Raw genomic sequence first — 18209 nt, 5'->3', positions numbered from 1 at the left:
TCGGACGGCGTTCCACTTAACGAAAACTTACCGCCCCATAAAAATTCGGCACCGCCGCTCGACAAATTTCCTTGCTCACCAACCCACGAACGATAAGATAGAATGGCCTTTTCTATATACATTTTTTGCTGCCTGCTCACGGACACGTAATGCCGCGTAACGATCATCGATGCGTCCAGAGAATTTACGCGAATTGCGATCGTGTCATTGTCTTATTAGCCAATTGTACGTAATCTGCGTATTAAAATTAGTAGTAAACTTTAATTTCTACGGAGTTGTTTCTCCCAAATTCAAGCGATCCATTATTTCTCGTTATTGACCGTGGCTGATTCGAGCTCATTGTTAGCAAAATCTAAACCTATTTTTAAACGCAATGAATAGAAATAACGAGATCAGGTGAGAAGTATCATGGTTCTCTCCCTTGTTCTTGCCAGATCTATTCTTTTCCCTTGTTAAAGAGCTGGAGAATAGTCCCGGAATAAAATCATTACTGCTCCGCGAGAATTACAATACGGAACTCCGATTTATTAGAATTCGAACGAGCTCTACCATATAATATTCTAATTTCGAATTCTATAGAATTTTTAACTCGTAAATAACTACGAAATAGGGAATATTTCCATAACACGACACGAACAACAGTACAGAAATAACGTCACGCAGGTAGAAAACTATCATTCATTTCCATTGACAGAAAGAACCGTGCTCTTTTCATCGGTCATGCTCTTTCCGGAGCAACTCGGCTCCTTCGAAAATGGTAGCCGAAACTTGCTTTCCATTCACCTGGATCGTTCCGCGGCTCCCTTGTCGGTTAACAGAACGAAAGAAAGAACATCTCTTGGCGAACCTCTCGCGAGAGAGATCAGGTTGTTTGACGAGAGACGAGACGCAGGAGAGAGCCGGTTGAGAACCTTCGAGATTCAGGTTCTACCTGGTGCGACCCGACAGAGCACGGAGAGTCTTGGGTGGCATGAGAGTGCGGTGGTCGCGCCCTATGCTAACCCAACCTAACATAGCCCAAGATCTTTCTTGGCTAGATTCTCACCGCTCGAAACCACATCGGTTGGACTTGTTTCCATAAGATCGTGGCACATACATAGAGGAGTTGGATCGAGCCAACTCACGTACACCCGTGGCTACTTACCGGCCTAACCTCGATTCTCACGAGCTTCGTCGGCCTTCTTCTACATGTATCTGCTTTAATCTACGGAAGTTAGGATAGGTTCAGTTCGGCTAGGTTTCCTGGTAACAGCGATTTGTCGGAAAGAACCGTAGAAGGTTTTCAGATGCGTCTATTTTTAGCTAATAGTCGGTTCCTTTGGGTCAAGATTTGTTGCGTGCGATTCTCGTTCTTTCCGAAGGAGTTTCGTTTTCCGGTGACCTTGGATTCTCGTGGTCCTCCGAAGCGCATCAATACGAGCCGCGTTTTATTCAGTCGGAGCTGAATTATGGTTGGGACAGTTGTTTGCTACTTGGCGAACCGAGATTTAAGGCGTTTTCTTGGAACAAAGATCTTCGAAGAACGAACAATTCTCAGTGGGACGCTGGATATTGTACAGTTTTATGAACGTTCCGTCACCTTGCTAGGCGCAACTAATTGCCAACGCGGTTTCTTTTTCAATGGTTCCGAAGCATCAGATTCTGTTGTTTATTGTTTCTTGCTGTAGTCGATCGGTCGTGGTGGCGTTGCGTGAAAAATCGATTCGCCGATTAATCGATTTTCAACGGTCTCGTTCGCGGCGAGACGGGAGGGCAAAGGTGAAGCTTAGGACAATCGTGAGAGTACAGAGTTTCGCGAGAGATAAGAAGCGAGAAGGGAACACAAGCAGTACACGGCCTATAGATTCACGATGAAACTCCTCCAGCCAGATCTTTGATCTTGCACGATCCACCGACCTAATTAATGGTATGCGGGTCAGCTGCGGCAATAATTGAGGGAACCGGATGCAACTGAACGTCTCCGCGGCGTATTATCATTCAAATATCTTTCGCTGGTTGTAAGTTCACTCGGCCCTCCGAGTGTGACGATGCAGAAGTTAGATTCTAATTACGAGATGTGCAGGTGAATAGTAATTTAATGGTTGTGCTAAAACAAACAGCGAATTATCGTCGAAGGGATCAGCCACTTAATTCTTCCTTTGTTTTACGGTTAATCAAATTTTCTTTCAAGATTGAAGATTCTTCTTGAAAGCAACGAATAATACTATATTTTTCATAATCGATGTTAAGTTCCTGTACATTAGATTAGAAAGATTAGAAGACATTAGAAAAGAACTATTTGCGAAACTAGTGTTACATGATTGGCTGCAACGATCAAATCGTACATCGAAGAACAAGAGCAAGAAATATAGATTTTATTTGAGATATTCGACTCCATATATTTCATTCACCAACAAACATCGTCCACCTATCAATTATTCTACAATTTAGAAAGTTGTTTTTACCTCAAGAAAAGTGATTTGCGCAAACTACATCAGAAAGATGTATCCGTGGAAGCTACTCAGTGACTGGTAAACATCCACGTAACGAAACGATGCACATACAAACTAATGTCGTTCTAATTCTACAAAAGCATTTTGAACTACCCCATACTTTTTCTTCAAAGAATCTTCGATAATTTCAAGTTTATTATTTCACTTTTATATAGTCTTTAACAAATCTTTGAAGAAGAACAAAAGAAAAAAGAAAGGAAGAAAAGAGGAACGTTAAAGAACAAGTATTTCAATGTGAAGAGACAATTGATCGGTGTCGCAAGGTGTATACAGCGGACACATCGATCTTGACGGAAAATGCAGGAGGAAGAGCACGGTTTTCGAGGCGAAGATCAGGCCGATAAACTCTTAGTGAACACGGCACGGGTAACAAGTTATGAAATGCAATTTGCATGCGACCGAGATTCGCGTGGTAAACCGATGGCACGGTGCAACGCGCGGATACCACGGCACTTGGTCTGAAACCAGACCTGAACTGGATTCCATCGAATTCGGGGCCACGGTTCGGCCTCTGAAACAGATCCGCTTTCGATCATCCTCGATCATCGAAATTGGTACGTCAGCTCGTTGAAACGATCACGGAGAAAAAACGCCTTGCCTGTCGACGTTCCGCGTCCCTATCCAAACGTTTCATCGATGAACACGGAAAGCAACTATTTAGAGTATAAATGTTGCGCGTTTTCCAGTTGGATCTATGCCAGTATTTGAACGAATAATGCACCCGCATCGTGTTGGACCAGGCAGGGAAAGGTTATGAAAGACGCATTGCAGAGGAGGGAATTAAATTCTCTATTCAGAATGCCGCTTCGTTTAGGGGCACGAGGTTTATTCGATTAATTTCACGGTAGACGAGATTGGACGCGAAACCACAACCAAGAGTGACGTTGTTAGGAATTTCCCCGGAAGTTAGATAGTGGACGGTTTCTTTATGCTTGTTTCTTCTTGTCCTGTCTTCGCTATATTCCTGAAGTTAATCCTACGATACAGGGAGACCTAATTCGTTCGTTGTTGTCATCAACGTCGAATATTTTACTTTAGAGTAACAAAGCGAAGACAAGGTGTTTTGCCCCTATATGATAACTAAATTTACATAGGAAATGCAATATTTTATATAGTTCGATACAATGATAACTAGTCTAACGTATATTTATCATAATATAAATTATGTATGGTATACAAAATATATGAAATATCCCAGACAAGCCACTTATTATGATATTTATTTGATGGTAAAAATCACTTTCTAGGTTCCGTCTGTCCATAAATAATAAAAATATCAAGCAGTAACACGTGAACGTAACTTAAAATGTAATAAACGTGAAATGTCTGGATAATCAGAATTGGTCCATTCTTCGTTGTCCGAGAGTTAAAGCGTTTCCAAGTGACGTGAAGTCACTACACCAAAGTTTTAATCGACGACTTATCTTGAACCGGACGAGCTTCTTAGTACCTGGTCCTCGTTAGCTCGCCGACTAGTTTCAATCGGAGCAATGTACTTGGTAATGGAGTATTCATACCCCACTACTATCAACTCTCTTCTCCACCACCGATTACAATCCAGAAGCTACTAGTTGGAAATTGATTAAGCAATAGTTGGAAAGCCGGTTGGCTTTCGGAGATCCAGATGAAATCACGAACTGGATCCTTTAATGGACACAATGGCAACGAGGTATGCGTATACGTACGCGCACGAGAGGAACGACATGAGGGAAACAAAGTGGCGTTTGTCTCTCGCCATTGAGAGTCTGTAATGGCCGCCCGTAACAAACAGTTCTCGCGATTAAGTTTATATGGGAGGCTGTCGTTGCGTGGAGAAAAGGAAACTGGCGATGAAACAGTAGGAAATATTCCTTGAGCAAAGACAGGATTTCCTGTAAGCGTCAGACACGAACATTTAAACGTATACGTTCTCTGCTGTCAGCTGAACGCAGCACCCATGCGCGGATGAGATTTCTCATAAACGTAAAATGGTTCGACTGAGTTACTTTTACTCAATTTCTTCGGTCAACTTCACTTTTAAGCAATTTCTCAATTTTATTACGTAAGTACACGAGTAACGTTCAATTCGTAAAAACCAAATTATTTCCACGAGTTCATTTGTCACGAGTCGATGATAAATAATAGCAAATTCACAGATAAGATTAAAAAGTAATATCTGCAACATGACTTTTTTCTGCTTTTTAATGTACACAGTTGATCTATGTGACTTCTGAACAGTTTGTACGAGCATAACGCGTTCGTTTCTTTATGTATTCATTATTTAGTATATTGTTGTCTACCAAAAGAGAGAGTTACGTACAGAGAAAGTGAAATATGTGTTTAAAGTGAACTGAAATTCTAATCTTTCTCGCTACTATCATATACAGTGGCTACGAAAAGTATTTGCATGCCATTGTATTTATTATAGCATTTACATACCAGTTGATTAGGTCCAAGTACATTAAATCTCGTATTATTTAGTAGCATTCTTATACGACTATAAGAATTTGACGCTATGCAAATGAAATGTAGGATCTGACTAAAAATTCTATTCATTGGCAGATATAGATATCTGAAAGTACTTTTGTAGAATAAGTTAATTTGCAACGTATTCCAAGCTTTCATTCTCTTCGCAAGAAAAAGGAGATCTTGTTGAAACTTTTCAAACACGACAGAAATCGATCGTTCGCGTGTAGATTGCTATTGCAGCAGGCGGTCGATCGTCCGACGCGTACGTAACGTATAAAACTCGCTTATAGGAAAACGGAGATATGCTTCTCCATTGTATCTGTATTGTAGATGTATCTGACGTTTATAGGAAATCCCGTCTTAACCAGAAAAAAGCGACACGTCGCCTCTCTGTGACTCGATCGTCCGAGAATTCTCTCATTGTGATCGGTTCGAGCGTGACTCTTACGACGAGCCGGTTTTCATACGCGAAAACGGATAGCTCGAATAAACATCGCCTCGCGATCCGAGTCTCCGGATATATTCAGGGAGAGGCAATGAATCATTGGAAATTCGCGTTTCGAGAGTTCGTAATGGATAGGTTGCGTTGTAAATTGCAAACACGATGTTTCGTGAAATCGATGACCGAGCAGAAAATAATAGAGCATCCACGTGTGGAAGCTACTTTGTGCCGTCTATCTAAAGCGAAAATCGTAATGACTTTTTGATACAAGTGTGTGGTTGCGTTCCCACGATAAGGAATACGCGATATAATTACTTAATTGCACGATACCGGAGACGAGAGCCAGAATCGAAAGAAGACGAGAACAACGATTTCAATCTCGTGCGATGATCCTCGCTTGACGTGTGTCAATTTTATTAGCCGTTCTTTTTTCTCGCGGATATAGCGGCTCCTTTATGGTTCGTTATTTCGCTATCTCGTTTCTTGGTCTTGTTTGAATAGCCTATTTCCTTATATCGTACTAAGACTGCTAGTATCATTAAAAACGATGACTTTAAATACGATATTAAAAGAATAATCCGCGATTTCTCTTTTCAACCAAACGCTATTAAACGCGTTTCTTTAACATTTACGCTGCAACGTTCGACTGCTGTCGAAGAATGCCGCTTATTTATTCGCTGTTTATTCATTCGCACTGAGTATCGGTTGAAAATGTCGGAAACGAATCTCTTGCGATACTTTTCGATATTATGTAATCGTACGGTACACGACACGATAAATTCTGTCTTAAAGAGTTAAAGAAATTAATTACACAACATAAAGGTTAATAAAACAGTATCCGAACGTCGCAAATATGATCAAATTAAATTTACTTAATAACTTATATAATAATACAAATTATAAAACAAATGGAATACGTATGCAATGTTAAAAGCCAAAAACTATTCTAGACCATTGCAATAAGATAAATAATACCAATAATAAATTTTCCTTGCAATTGGGAATATTATTCGCCTATAGGCAAACGTGCAAACGCTGCAGAAACGCGCAGTTCCGCTAACCCTTTCGTTTCTCTATAGAAGTATACAACGCTCCCCCACGAGCAGGACAGCCAAATGAACTGCGAGTATGGTAACAACGGCACGTGTGTGGGAAGAAAAATGAGAGTAACGGCACGAATCGTATGGGATCGCGGCTCTGCCAGAGCGTACGCTTTGCTCTGCGCGTCTGCATCTACATTTGATTCCCCGCTATGAATCTCCGAGGCTTAAAGGGACCCTTTCATATTGCAAGGGACTCGTGTATACACTGCACGCGTTCAGCAACACGTTCACCAGGGATTTCCTCTCTGCGAGCGCATATTGCCCGCTGCGAAACTTTACGATGCATTTTTAATCGATTCGTTTATCGCACCGGGTTAGAACGGCCGTCCACGTTCTAAATCATCTTGCGTCAGATTTTAGCTCGAGCCGGAATTTATAATTCGATCGTTGAAAATGTTAATACGTTGTACGTCGTAGATATCTCACAGCCAAAGTTTGCTGGGCTTTTGGAATGCAAACATTTACGTATTCCACGTTCCATCGTGGTTGCAGGGACGTTCTCGTACGAAAATAAACGACAAGATACGTCGAGAAAGCATTTCGAAGCTTTCCTCTATAAATACAATGTGTACACCTAAACCTATATTGCTTTCCACGTGGTTGCGTCTCGCATCCGGAAGTCCATGGTATAAATAGAAACGCCGGCCTTGAGGCTATGAAAACCTTTGGTACACCTTGCTCATTAATTATCCTGCATGCGATTGTTTGTAAATGTTACGGGCTCCTTTATAACTTGACGGATAACATCGATGATGTCTCTAATGAAAATTACTTTACCGCTAAGGTTGCGTGTTTTTTTCTGCCTTATACAATAACGGATAATTCGTTGTGGTTTTTGTCCCTTTACCACGCACGTTAGAACAGAACTATGGGATTGCTATTCGTACAATAATTTGTCAACTCGCTATTAATTTTGCAGTGGATTACAAAAGATTACGATATTTCACTAGAGTCAGAGACTTTGATCGAATCGTTAATGACTCAAGCGAAATTCGAAAGTGCATACTCATCAGCGAATAGTGCTATTTCTCACAACCTACAAAAAGCATGTAGACGTTGCAAGGAACTGTGTTTCACGAATATGATCGCGAACGAGACAATTTATGAATAATTCGAAGATTTATCATATCTCTTAAAATTTAGAACAGCTAAAAAACACAGCTACTTAAATCATTCTGCCAATCAAATCAGTTCAGAAGACTCGTGATATCACAGTAATCGTATCAGAACAATCAATACTTACAGCACGAAGACTTAACGATTACAATTTCTTAACGTAATCGCTAATAACCTTAAAAGGTGTACGTAGCTTTAAACACACAGCTGCAAAAAGGAATTACAGTGGGTCAAACATGAAACCTAATCTGACAAATGTTGTGGACTTTATCTTCTATTGTCTTCTAACTGTCGTAGGACACGTTTCGTTTGCATTAAAACGAAAAATGTTGTGCATCTATTATTTTCTTCTAAAACGAAAGAAACTTTTAGGACAACCTAATAATTCTGTAAACTTAATATACTTATAAGACTCATGACTCATGACTCATGACACCAAAAAAAAAATTGTACCAGCCTTGTACTAGTATTCCAAGTACAAAGACTTAGCAAGCGTAAAGAGCCAAATTCGAACGAAAGGATCGCGTGGTTAGAAGCAACACACGACCGGTAAAAATCTTGTTCCGTGAAACCGCAACGCCATCGAAACCAGGCTCCGTTACCTCGAATGATCGGCCTGGTCAGGTGTACACGTGCACGACGAGCGTGCCAGTGACAAGCTCGCGAGCTTCGGCATTATCTAGTCGTGTGTGCACACGAGCGATGAGCGGTCTATGGGAAAATTCAGTCGAGGTTCCCGTGGCATCGCGAGCAGACGCGGGCCGATCCCAGCAGCACCGTTAGCAGGCTTCAAGGATATCCTGTGTCGCGTGCAACCAAGCCGCGTGAATTACCTTACGGAGCTTATTCGATGCACAGGACGAGAAAGGATCGTCAAGGATTACCGGTAGTCAATGGCCGACGCTGTTTTTGTCGACCGGTTTCCAAGCCTTCCGTGCGCTGCTGTTTGAGAAAATCGTCCGATTCCTGACGGTGAATTTATTGAATTATGGATGCTTTTTGTTGAGAATGGCTACAGTGCTTATCAAGAATTACGGTAGAACTTCACGTTACACGAATATACAAAAGTAAGTGAACAGTTAGCGGAAACTATTGGCACTGTATTTATTATCACATTTACATACTAATCGATTATATTGAAGTATATTAAATTTTGTATCGTTTAACTGTACTCGCATATAATTATAAAGAATTGATTTTTTGAAAATGAAATGTAAAACCTAACGAAGAAACGCCTTATTTCGTAGCCACTGTATATTTATCTATACTTGTATTATCTATAATTGCCACCATTATTTTATCGATAAGATACAAATATCACGCTACTTGATGACTACTTCAAGAAGACGTTAAATTACATTTAAATATCGTAATAGAAGTCCAGGTTCCGGTAAGTCGATTTAGTCAACAAGGACAGGATACGAATTGTTTCAATAAATAAAGTTTAGAAAAATTCTACTCTATGGTTTTGACACGATTAACGAGATACATACATATTATTCGTATTTATGGTTGGTCGATTGTACAATGTACGAGTGATTGTACAATTGATACCGGTGTGATCGAACAACGAAGGACAGAATGTTTTAATCTTTCGCCGAGTTATTTAGCATCGAGATGGAGTGTCGAGATAGGGTAATGGTTTGTGAGTAAATCTCGCGTTGGAATTCGAAAAAGTTTAGATATCTTTATTTAAGAAGGGCGTGGTGTGTCGGATCGCAGATAGTTTGGCATAGTTCGAGAAGGTGAACAGGGTACGCGAGATGTTATGATATTTTTCGACCTACATAAGAAGCAGTGTAAAATTTATTCAAACGAAGTTTTGATGAAGTCCATTTCAAAGATTAGATCGTATGCATGATAATGTCAGCTACTATTTGCATGTGATTAGATACTGTTGATTTTTCGACGAATCACTAATTACGGTGCGGTCATTATGATCACGGTTTACCGTTTAATGTGAACGATGAAAATATAATATAATTTCTATTCCATTAGACAACTAAACATAGAATAGCAATTTCTTCTTCTTTTCCCATATTTTTTAAATAAGAAAATTTTAAAGCATCCTTGATCCTATAATAATATGAAAATTCAGAATCATTTCTATTTTTCAGTATTATTATTCAAATATTCCAAATTGGCAATCGTAGTTAAATTATGCTTCAAATCGATCTCTGTGTAAGAATCGCGTGTTCGGCTAATGAACGAAACACTTGAGTTAAATATGTGATAATATGTTTCAATTACACTGCTGTACCAGGTTAGAATGACTTGTACTTTCTGACGTGTCGTGAAAAAACTCTCTCGCTCACAAGCACATTACACTCTTACAGGTTTCACGTACGCAGCACATATTCTTACCACGTGCAGTTAAATCTCCACATGACACCGTGCATCCATATGCGTTCTCAGAACTGTTCGCTTCAACAAAGATGAAAAGGATAAGCAAATTTGACATGTTTCTTTTTCGAAATTCTTTACGATGCAAATGACCATTACGAAATTATTTGAAACTTATCATCAGGCGATATATTTCGCTGTGGTTAGCCAACTTCCGCTTGTTCTGGTTCGCAAAACGAACAGGCATTGCAGCCGATCTGCGGGCTTTATTATTGCTAATTATTGCCAGATTCGGCACGAACATTTTTATTACAGTGGTTAATATGAACGTTTCGCGTGTCACGAGTTATACTTTTGACCTTTGCAAACGCACGCTTGCTCTTTCACCTTCTCTCGGTTATGCCGAGTTAACTAGCGCTAGGCACTGCAGCGATAGAAAAACTAGTTCCGATACGCAACCATGTCAAGCAGAAAAGCCGCAATGCGCCATGACGTCACTGCTGAAAAGAGCTGCGTCCTGGGATATGGTTCTCGTTCCTGATATTATTGCTTCGCTTTTTATTCGTGGCCCCGGGGCACGAACTGATTAAGCGATGCTTATCTAGTAATGCCCCTTAGTCACGAGTTTTCTGAAACGGCCGATGGCAGAGGAAGGAACTTTAACCATTTCTTCAGGATTTTATCGCGGAATAGTCGCTTGAATGTGATACTTCGCGAATAATACTTGGGATCAACGGATAGGGCATGTGAAATGTACCGCTTTAACCTTTTCACGACTGAATATTTCTCCAGATATATGGAAAATTGTGTTGTCGATTATTGACGATAGAAATACATTATTATGTAATGCATTAAAATTAGCATGAGTTTCATCGGAAATAAATGAAATGTTTGCTTAATCAGTTAGTAACGTTTTAATAATAATATGACGATGACGACGTTAGACCTTTGAATTATTTCGTCATTTATAAGCTTCAAAGAGTAATCCGACGACTTTCACGTTTGAATCTTTCTGAAAGAGAAATGCCAGAAAATTTTAAGATTAAACATTATGAAAAGTGTACACACCGTGGTACATCTGTTGCACGTATATTGTCTGAATGTTCTTCGGAGCCGGCGATTCTTACAAAGAATACCATTTCTCTATGTCGTAGTGGCAAAAACTTGACCCATGACACAGTACAAAGTACTTAGAATCTAATTTATGACACTTTCGAGACTTTATCGTTTTCTCTTGCTGACAATGAGTCCTGTAACACTGACAAAAATTAAACAACCATTTTGTACTCTTAAAGCTTCACATTATCCTCCAAAGTAATCTGTCAATCTGTTGATCTATCAATCAAAACGTTCGATTCTTACACCTTAAATGATTGATCTCTTCTAACTAACAATAAGTGCCGTGCAGAACTAGAAAGATGATTAACGGGACTGCGCAGGGACAAAAGAAGTATTATACGTTAGCGTCGTGCTAACATTATTTTATTTACAGTATTTGTGTACGATCGAAGACAAAAATAAATGAACAGGTAGTCGAAAAGAGAAAATATCGATAAGATTTTGTTAAATATGGCTTGTTACAAATCGATTCAAATGATACGACAAATTACGACGCTTCTATTACACGAAAATGCAAACGTTAATTTCGATTATTCGATAAATGATCTATCTACTGAAAGAGTGCAGTATAATAAATAAAACTAGTGCATTACCTATACAACTATTTTTATCCCAGATTGTATACAACACTTTCGTCAATGAGCTTACTAAATGCTAAAAGCACTTCGCCAATACGCGTGTCTGTCTTTCTGGCAGTAAAAGCTCTGTCAGAAACAACTAATCAGACCTGCACTCCTTTCTCTAATCATCCTTTCAGCTTCCTATGACACATACGAAGCTTGAATCCTTTTGTGTCAGTACGTCAGCCAACCCTTACCCTTCATCCCTTGTTTTCAACTGAAAGGCGTGACTTACTGACACGTTGTTTGGCTTTCACGAAGGCCAATTGTTCGCCACTGACCCGAAGAGTGACGAGGTACGAACAGTTGAAAAAAAGCGGCGCAGGTCTCCGGATGGCCTATTCACGCGCCTCGACCGGCACAAGATCTCGAATTCCGTTTTGCCACGGAGAAAGCATGAAATTCGAGAGACCCCCACGAAACTCTGGCGAACGTGGGTGTTTCACACGTGTTCCACGTCCAAACAAATCACGAGGGCCAACACTGTGAGTCGCATCCACGCCTCTTACCGTGAAACGCTCTTACTTTTCATCGGAAAACCGGCTTTCCGAGCTGGAAGTGCTGTGCGAAGTTAGAAATCGCGACTACGCAGGAAGTCGCATCGGAAACCAACGGAACGAAACTTTCTTTTCGGGGCGGACGTCAATTTTTGTAAGTACGGCGAGCTTCGTTGGACGAACTGGCAAAGGAATATGGTTCCGTGTGCACGACCAAGATCAATTTCAACGGACTGATTTCAGCAAATTGTGCGTTCGAAGCGAAAGCCACTCTTCGGATTTACGGGAAGCAATTTTTATTATTACCGTATATTGGCTGGATTTTCTTCTTTTTCTTTCGCAAATGGAAATTCGTTATTGACGGAAAGCACGAAACTGGAGAAAGTTCGGAGGATAATAACACCTTTATAGGTGAGTTGGATCGTTGGTGACTTCAGTGGTATTTTATCCTTGAGTTTCTTTCCTCCGAACATTCATTTCTCTTGAAAATGTTCGGAACATTCGAGTTAACAGATGGTTGATGATAACGTAGTTGTTTATTCGACCAGTCACGGAGAGACGCGATTACGAGGAAGCGCGTCAACGGGAGTCATAAATTCCCGTTACGATTAGAATAATCGACGCCACGAACAGATTGATTCCCTATTTCGATTAGGATAATAGGGGTGGTTGCATTAGTATAACACTCAGGTTAACAGCTTATAATATATATTTCCAACAACTTTGTAGAGAAGATAGTTACGCTGTTGCGTAAGGAATAAGAGAAGTAGGTGAATGATTGAAGGTATAGAAATGTTGACTGATCTGTAGTCATAGATCCAGTCTAGAGATGTCGACAGATCTGTAGTCGTAGATCTAGTCCAGAGATGTTGACTGATCTGTAGTCATAGACCAAGTAAAGCCCGGTGACGATGCTGTTGCAAAGGAAAACTCTTGTTCGCTGGTAATCGCCCCGCCACTGGTCGCTTGCGGGTGGAATCCCGGGAAACACCCACGTTTCCCCAATTTTTATCTGATGGAGCAATAACCATAAGGAACCTCTTGAATCGAAGATGTTTTATGCCACTTGCCGGTCTTAACGGTAAATCAAAAAACCTCGTTTTATGTACGATCCTTAGGATTATTACGACCCGCTTAATTCTATGTGCACAGCTGGTGGACGCCTCGACCGTAGAGAGTCACCGGACGTAACAGTAGTAGAGAGTTTCTAGTATCAAAGAACTTTTTCAGAAAGTTTGAAAGCCTAGAATATTAAAAAGTACTAGGTTTGAATAAACAAACGAGCCAGTGCAAAGGATTAAAATAATCGACAAACATCATGGAAACAGAAATATTTCTACGATGCACGTATGTATGTTTGTAAGTACCTGGAGATTTCGGTCGGCAACTAATATTAATCGAGGACACGAATGGCTCACAGGAGATTCGCCTAGTCGAATGAGAAAAATAGCAAACGTAAATCTCGTGAAACTGTGAGACTATCGGTCGGGGATGCAGCGTATGATTTGTGACGCTTCTTAAGACGCGATTTGCGTAGAAAGTCGCCGGTACTATTTGTAACCGCTCGGAATAGAAAAGTCACGTGGACGTTTATTTCGCAAGAGTTTTCGTCTAGGAGTGTAGCGTTTGATCCTCGTCGATCGCGGCGGTTTGCGTTTCACGCGCGACAGGAAGGCGCGCGTGCACGTTCACATTGGCCTGTCAAGGGTCGCGTATCCTCGACTTCCGGCGCGATCGCGATGGACGCAAACGGAGGTCGCTGTAAATCGCCAGGAATTACGTATAAATAACCGCTAGGAGGCTAACGCGACAATCGGGAGATCGAGTTGGCAAATTTACGACTCGGCTGTAACAGTCGTTTCCCCACTGGTCGATCGTTCGATGGAAATGTGCCCGTGGAATTACGTAAATCATCCTTTCTCATCCGTTTATTCCATGGCCACGATGAAAAGTATCCACCGAGAGAAGAAAGTAAACGCGTTTTACATCCGATGAAACGGGTAAATTTCTTGTTGCCGACTCGTTCGGTGGGAAATCACGAGTTTAGGAACTAGATAGCGTTCGATCGGGCGTGATCATTCGGAAACGGTTCGCGTGGCGACTTCTTGCCGCAACGGCGCATAATTTACCGGTTAAGCGCGGTTCTCATAGAAAGTAAAGGAAGCGGGTAGTCGATTTGCCTGCGTGTCGACGTCCTGAAAGCTTCCCGCGAACGCGTGCCACGCGATGGCTTCCTTTTGCACGGAAACGGGTTTAACGGACTCTTCGAACGCTACTGAGCGATTCCAGGAGGAAAATCGCCTTTCACGTGTCAGCTTTGTTGGTGAGGTCGACTCGAGTCCGCTTCGCGGTCTCTTTAAAATTCGCCTTGAAATTTGGTTGTTCTGAGGTCCTCGTTTATCCAAGGTTAAGTCGGTTAGGTCGAACGAGATGGAAAGTCTGTGACGCGGAATGAAGAGGCGGATTTTTAACTAAAAGTTAGTGTAGAATACGATATTTAAAAAATGTTATGCGATGTCAAGAAAAAAAGAAACAACAGAATAATTATTCTGCCACTTTTCGATTCTCCACTTTACACGAATGTATGTTAATGTTCAGGTAAATACCGAATGTAAAGTAGAACGTGGAATGTATATGAGTTCTCTTTCTACGTTTCACTACTAACATGACTTGTTTCTCGCTAATTTTTTAATTCGTTTATAGGATGTTCCAAAGAAGTAGATAGAAAATAATCTTCTTTGAAACAGCTTATGAATGCATCGGAGAATTATTTTCAACAAAGTCGCGTTTCTATAAGGTAAAAATGTGAAAAGAGAACTAATGTACATTCACGCAAAGTGGAAACTTGAATATTCCATGTAACATTAGTTTATGGACACAAGTTTATCGAGAATTTTTTGCTAGCTTTCGACTCCTCTCATCCAGTTCTGTTAGCCTATAATTCCGAAACAGTCTGCACAAGGTAATAACTTTCAATAACCGTAAAAACAGGATGCACCGACGTCGCGGCGTTATTGCTTCTGATTAATGGACGTTTCGCGAACAGCGCGAGCCAACAATTTACCGATGGCGGTCTGGTCTCGCGAACGGCGTGAGAAACGAGTCGCGAGATCGACCGTTTTCCTTTTTATTTAGCAAGGCTAATTGCACGTCTCGGGGTTAAAGACGATACACAGTCAAATTGCGAAAACGCGCGAAAATTCATTTCTCCGTTTCTGACGTGCGCCTCGTTATATGGAATGCTGCTGTGCGTTTCACGCACTTTCCATATACGGAGTCACGCGGACATTAAGAATAGAACGAACGTGGCCCCTTGCGAAATGGCACGCGAACAGCTCCATCCAGCTGCACGCATGATCGATAGTAACGACGTCTCGAGAAAGTTAGCGAACCGCTGATTTACAACTTTGTTACGAGCCCCCTACGAACTAAGCATTGTACTTTTGAACTGATTACTACCCACCTGATATGTGATTTTCAAGGTCTGGCATGTTGCATTCGGAGTTGACACATTGATAGATTGTTGAAATTTACATACGTAGAAAATCAAGTTTCGACGAAGCGCGAAGTTGCAGAAGAATATATTTTCAAATTTTCAAATTCCCGAATTTGTTTAATTTTTGGTTTACTTAAATTTGCGAATATAAAAATTCTACAAAGCTCAAACTTCCGAATATTTAAACTTTCGATCTCTTAAATTTTTTAATATTTACCTCCGAGTATACAAATTTTCAAATTTTGTAGTCTTCCACTATCCAAATTTCCGAACTTAAAGTCTTTCAATTTTCAACTCTTTAAATACTTAAATATATCTCAATTCTCAAATATTTAAACATTCAAATGTATCAATTGTTCAAATCTTCTAATCTCTGAGTGGCAAATCTTGTAAATGTTCAAATCTCCATATCTTGATATCTTATTTAGCAAATCGTTGCGGCTATTACTACGCAAGATTGAAGTGTTTATCGAAGCGAAAAATGGAGGACGATTAAGCCATTAAATCGTACGAAGTAAGCTGGGTATAGGCGAGTCGAAAAGCTGCAAGGCAACGATTTCGAAGGTAACGAGCCGCCCCGGCATGTTCTAGAGTACGTAAATTCTAATGAAATACGTGATCGATCCCAGTGAAACTTGAGAAACGGTGCCCGCCACTCATATCCGGGGCGCTTTTAATTGAAACTTTCAAATCCATCGAATCACGTAGTCGATCATTTTTCGCCGCCAATTTCCACGTGTACCAGGCTAACTAAATATCAGCAACATTGCCGATCTATAGCGGACAAATTCGTTACCGCACCGAGGTGAAGGTGCTTACGGTACCAACGATAAATAACGAATCTCGTATAGATACGCATCTCGATAAACGTGTGATTCTTTGCTCTTTCACTTTACTTTTCTTTCGAAAAGATCGTCTATTGGCGAAGCTAACTTTACAGATTGAACAGCCATCCCGTGTGCTCTGATGAGTTTCAAACTACTTCGGTTAAACTTTTAACTATTTCTTCTGGGGAATGAGATTAAAGACTCTCCTACTTTCTGAAGATTCTTAGCAAAATCATACTTTATCAAACTTTGTTTAGTGCTATGATAAAATACGTCGTAATAGTATGAAAGTTAATTTAACCGTTGAAATATTACGATCCCCAAATTTTATTAACTTTAGTCACAATATACATGCATATACGATATAATTTAATCGATTAGATAATGAAACGTGTTAAGATTTCGACTAAAATCTTTCGTTTCTGACAAATACAGCGCCCTTTTTATCGATAAATTGCTCCTGGCATATACACAATTAACGTTTCAACAAAGACGAATCTGATAATAAAAGTCAATAAAATTCAATAATTCTTTATCTTCTTAGAAAATTCTGTATAGATGCAACTAATTTGATAGATCGTTTAACTATCTCGTGCACTCGTTAGTTGGAAACTTCTGTGGCAAACTTTTTTCGACAAAGTACTCGTGTTTGCTGCGAATAAGATCGGTCATTGTCCTCGAGGAGAGAAGTTGCTTGAAAAACTTTTGCTCGCCCGAAGGCGAGTAATTTTCCGTCTGGCCCGATGCTGATTATAGTTGGAGGAAACTTTGGGATCGTTTTTGGAACAATTGGATTTGAAAGCATGACGTTCAATGAACTAGTCAAGCTAGTAGAAAACTAGCCGGGTTTGCCAACTCGTAGAATTCGTTTCTTGTCCCGGTGGGATACCGAGATTGCTCTGTACCTCTGTACAACCGTTCCACGAAAGTTCCACGCCAACGCATAGTTATGTTCAAACAAACTTTTATCTGCCAACGTGATAGATCTCAAGAGTTTCACGGTACCAGAGCATTGCTGGAATAAAACTTGGCAGCTACTCGATAAAATTCCTTTTGAAATATTTCACTTCTTCTAAAGTGTTTTTTAAAACCTGCAAATTTCACGAGTAAAGAAATACCTACTTTAAAATACCAATATCACCAAGGATCAAGTACGAGATACTTGGTTTATTTGAACAAGCTATACGTTAATATTACCCACTGACAAATCCTTCAGAAGTACAAAGACAAAATGGAACGTTTCAGGATTCTGTGTGTTATCCTTATACGAGGACCACGCCAATCTTGCCTATATCGTTCTAATTTTAATACGTTCCCACTATCGAAGCAAATAAGTACCAAGGTGAAAACGCGTCTATTAAGTAAGAACGCTATAGGTATATCTTGATCCATTATCAACAACAATATTCCGTCTCCTTTCGTTTCATCTCCAATCATTGTCTCGTCTCGAAAACCACTATCGAATCCTCCATCAGGCGCAACGCAACTTTCATGTTGTCCAGTCCACCTACGACGTCACCTAGAAACCATCTCGTCACCGGTCGTTATCACATGGTTGTGTGGCGATCGATCGAGGCGGTCGAACAGGATGAAGAGACGCGACAAGCCACGTACGTACTTACACGAGAGAGAAGAGGGAGAGAGTTCCTCGACCCATTCTCGAACGTAACGAGGCTAATGGGAGAACGATCGTCGGTCGGCTTTTC

General features: G+C 40.5%; 1 protein-coding gene, 1 long non-coding RNA gene and 1 other non-coding gene across 5 annotated transcripts in view; 1 reads left to right on the top strand and 2 right to left on the bottom strand.

The window, feature by feature from the left end:
• LOC112214051 overlaps positions 1-18209 on the top strand; it is a 140738-nt gene that overhangs the window by 95085 nt on the left and 27444 nt on the right. The gene's annotated exons all lie outside the window — the stretch shown is intronic.
• The window catches only part of LOC100741684 (storkhead-box protein 2), a 115899-nt gene that overhangs the window by 87625 nt on the left and 10065 nt on the right, over positions 1-18209 (bottom strand). The window lies entirely within an intron of this gene.
• Positions 17729-17830, bottom strand: LOC112214074. Its single transcript, XR_002948002.1, has one exon. It is a non-coding gene; the product is annotated as a U6 spliceosomal RNA (small nuclear RNA).

This window comes from Bombus impatiens, unplaced genomic scaffold (assembly GCF_000188095.3).
Source record: "Bombus impatiens unplaced genomic scaffold, BIMP_2.2 scf_0011, whole genome shotgun sequence".
Lineage (NCBI taxonomy): Eukaryota > Metazoa > Arthropoda > Insecta > Hymenoptera > Apidae > Bombus > Bombus impatiens.
Note: the sequence above shows the minus strand (reverse complement) of the source record. Positions and strands in the feature narration are given on the sequence as shown.